This window comes from Oncorhynchus keta, chromosome 32 (assembly GCF_023373465.1).
Source record: "Oncorhynchus keta strain PuntledgeMale-10-30-2019 chromosome 32, Oket_V2, whole genome shotgun sequence".
Classification (NCBI taxonomy): domain Eukaryota; kingdom Metazoa; phylum Chordata; class Actinopteri; order Salmoniformes; family Salmonidae; genus Oncorhynchus; species Oncorhynchus keta.
In genome coordinates this window covers 2602130-2606225 of record NC_068452.1, presented here as the reverse complement: position 1 = coordinate 2606225, position 4096 = coordinate 2602130, and the positions used below count along the sequence as shown (strand labels likewise).

At 41.8% G+C, this 4096-nt stretch overlaps 1 protein-coding gene across 2 annotated transcripts in view; it reads left to right on the top strand.

Moving 5' to 3' along the window:
* Positions 1-251: 251 nt before the first annotated feature.
* The window catches only part of LOC118389312 (phosphoinositide 3-kinase regulatory subunit 6-like), a 33072-nt gene continuing 29227 nt past the window's right edge, over positions 252-4096 (top strand). For both annotated transcript variants that reach the window (XM_052490315.1, XM_052490313.1), the window contains exon 1: positions 252-370. The gene's annotated coding sequence lies outside the window, so the exon portion shown is untranslated. The remainder of the gene's footprint in view (positions 371-4096) is intronic.

Sequence of the window (4096 nt, the reverse complement as noted above, 5' to 3'; positions counted from 1 at the left end):
TTGGTAGGCTACATTTTTTTAAACTTGTGTCTCTGGGTATCTTTGAACATACAGTGAGTAACAGTAGGCTGAATGTTAAACAGAGTATCAACTGTGTTAAAGAAATCTATTCAAAGATGAGAAACCTCAACCAGCACAAAATACAGGTATATATTGTAGGCCTATTTGATTGGCTAACTCCTATCTAGATCGCCAGGGAAACAATTGAGACATTGTATTGGTTGAATAAATCCTCGGTGGGCGTTGTCATACTGTACTACCCGGCGTGCTGCTGTCACAGCTGCAACTGTAGCAGCGTGTGAAGTTGTATTTTCCCGAGCAATCGCCTTCATAGAGATCTTATGGATTTCTTTGCTGAACCTAACGGCAGGTAAATAGTGATCTTGTCAACAGAAAGAAGCTCTCTTAAATGTATGGCGTTTTCGTTTTGTTCATTTTGAATGGTTTTATAGTAAGATAATTACTCTTGGACCATTGCGTGACTCATGTTTTATGTTCAAGTTGCACGGTATTGTAACCTAAATGCTGCAATAATGTTGCGCTGTTGAACTCACTACTGAGATAATGTTGGGTGCCAGCGGAACCAGGCTTTGATGCATATTTCAAAGCTGTAGTCATCCATGCACAATCGATTGCTCTCAGAGTGTGCCTTTGCATTTTGGGGTTGAGAATTACAAAAACCCATTACAAGATTACTGCATATTTTGTTTGGTTCCACTCGTTTACTGTTGCTGTTTAAAAGTACGTTTTCCATTGAATGAGAATCAGGTTCATTCTTTTGTCGGTGTGGCAGTGTGGTACTACACTTAGATAAGGTAACTGAGAGTTCAGAATCTGCCCCACTGTAACCTAACCAGTTTGATAGTGACTCATACAGATATCCCACTCACAAACGATGCATTCAGTATTTCATTGTTTATTGATAGACAGTCGTGAATGAAAAGAATATGGATACATACAGAGTAGACATGGGAAGAGGTTGTTATATTTCGATATTTTTGTTCCATTTTTAGTCTTTATAAAAACAACTCCTTGCCACCATGCCTGTTCAAACACATGACGCCCCAACTGGAATACACAAAGGACAACAACAGTTTTTTCTCTCTCCTGAGATAACAACAGTATGATAACACAATGCCTGATTGAAGCTCTGGCTCTGTGGGCCATGTGTGTTTTGTATTGGTGAGTCTAAAGCACAGCTGTCCAGGGTGCATTTCCTCAAGTTTCCTTGTTTTAGATTCAGGTTTCCTGGTCGTTCTGGGTAGTTCTGGGATGAATGGTGGCCTGGTCCCAGATCGGTTTATGCTGTCTTGCCAACTCATATGATCAACAGTCAACAAGACAGCACAAACAGATCTGGAACCAGGCTAGATGTGTGATTGGTTGTTGGTGATGTTGTTTGGGCAGGGTTCGAATTACTCATAGATTGTTGGTGCCCATTTCCAGCTAATTTAATTACATTGTTACTAAACCGGTATATGAACAAATGAAAGATGCACTATGCAGAAATCACTCCACCATTTCCTTGTTGCTAAAATTCTGTGGGTGGGATGCATGAAACATGGATTCATTTTAATAGTTCGCCTAATTTCAGTTTATGTGACAAAACAAGCAAGTATAGTGTAGAGAATCATTGTACCATCTAAACCACTGTGAAATATATTTTCCATATAAAAAAATAATGTATTTTCAGCTGTTTGAAGCTGGTGTACAAAACCTAAAGTAAGAGATGCAAAAATTACATTTAAGAACAGGAAGCATAGAAATAGCGCACGTAGAACAGATCTACCCCTTCTTAGACTTGCTTTCAATGCGAATGACAAATCTATAACTCACATTCCTCTGTTCATTTTATCAGGTCGCCCAAAAAGTTACATATTACAGCTTAAATGTATGGGTAAAGTGTTAATTGCTGGATGTTGTATGTCAATGTTTATATTCCGTGAACTTATGTGGTATCCCAAGTTTATATTTTCAATTATTTATCGTGGTGCTCTGATTTGTCATGGGAATGCCCATAAACCCTGGCCACCCCTGAAAATGGACCCTCAATGGTATTGGCTTGGGTCTTCTGTATGGGATGCTGGTAGTGTACATAGCTGAGGAGAGCTTAGGCAGTGTCATTATAGGTAAAGCCCTCTGTCTCAATGGGTTTACAAAGTAGCAACCCAGGAGTCACTGGGTCCAAACACTCTAAGTTTATGGCATGCCTATGTTGATATAAATCAAGAGTGGCCCCAGTGGGAATATGGTAGCCTTGGTGCCAGTCTGTTCCACTGTGCCTGGTTTCCTTATGGAGAGCAGTAACACACTGGCACCCAGGCTAAGAGTCTGGAATTAGAAATTAATATTTTGCCTCCTAGTTTAACTGAAGAATTGTAAATTGAAATGCTACCTTACTCACGGTCTAAGCCTGACGCAATGAGCACACTGAGGTGACAGGCAAACCGCAGACACACTTCAGCTCAGACGCACTTCAGTTTTATTTAAACAACACACCACCCTTTTGTTTTCCTAAAGAATAATATATAAACAAAGGGCCACACCTTTGGCATCGTCGTGTGCAAAGCCTCCTGGGAGGTTGTCTCCACAATGGCTCGACATGCTCCCTGCCAAGTGTGTGTGTGTGTGTGTGTGTTGCGACCACGTCTAGTCTGATGCCCTGCGACATCCTGCCCCAGTGGCGGATAGATTGCATTACACCAAACAACCTCCCTCGATAAATGTTTACGTGGTCATTATAACATGTCTTATAATGACCACGTACAGCAGCAGTGTATGTCAAAATCTACAAAACCATTCCTTAGGCATTTAATGGAAAAATGCAATTTATGCTTACGCAATGTACAACACTACTAGCCTGGAATCCACAAGCACCCTTGTTACTGAGTTGTCACAAGGCTGTAGTTGTAGCTATGGTAACAACCTTGATTTCAAGCCTGGATTTTTGCCTGGGAAGAACAGGTTAAGCATTATATTTCCCGTTAAGGAATGACTGGGAAACCGTTAAGTGCAACGTTCTTATCACTTTGATAAGCGGGAGGCCATACACTTTCGATATCGTGCAAATGGTATCATTTCAAAACCTTGTTGTAAATGGTTGTAAAAAAGCATAGTCACGATGAACCAGCATCAAAAGTAGGTTCTGTACTGTAGGTCTTTGTGGAAGTTGAATAGTTGCCATGGCTATAAAGTGTCATATTTATTTTTGGTTCGGTTTACAGTAGTTTTTGTGCTTGTGTGCATTCATGCGTTCACATGCATGTGTGTGTACAGTACTGTACCGTACATTTGGCCCGAGCGACATCCTCAGGTGACCCTCTGTACAGCGGCTGACCCATTTCACACCTATAGACCCCCATGGGGATCCCCCTGAGGACCCCCTATACCCACCCTCTTCCTCCATCCAACCTGATGGTTTTAGCACATGGGGTATAAATGACTCCCTCCTGAATGTGTGTGTGTGTGTGTGTGTGTCTGTGTGTGTGTGTGTGTGTGCGTGCATGCGTGCGTGTGTGTGCGTGTGTGTGAGTGCGTGCGTGTGCATGCTCATGCGTGGGTCTGACGCAATGTGATAGGGGATGGAAGCTTAGCCCGGGTAGAGGGCCAGAGGGTTGCAAGAGTCCAGTAACCCTAACCCTAACCCTAACCCTTCCTCACATTGTTCCTGCTGTGAATGCAGGAAATATCCTTGATTGATATCCCCCCTCACACCAGCAGCATAGAGGGTGCATCTGAAATGCCACCCTATTCCCTGTATGTAGAATGCACTACTTTTAGGACATAGCCTATGTTTATTTTCTTACAGGCACTTCTACCACTGGTGGAGGAGAATCATTGACCAGTTTATCTTGTATGGGTTATGGTTACGTAAGGTGTTTCTGGGTCAGAGGGGTTGGATTTAGATTATTGCTTAGTTTGATGGAGAGAAATACTGTTGGTTTTCAATGGTGTCACTTTTAGATTTTTTTCTGTACATGGTGCCTTGTTTTTTATGGAAATGATCGAAGAACAACATTTGCACTATTTGTTACTGGACTGGTTTCCAACAAAAAAAACCTTTGTAGTGTTAGTTTGTGACGTGCGGTTTTCGCAT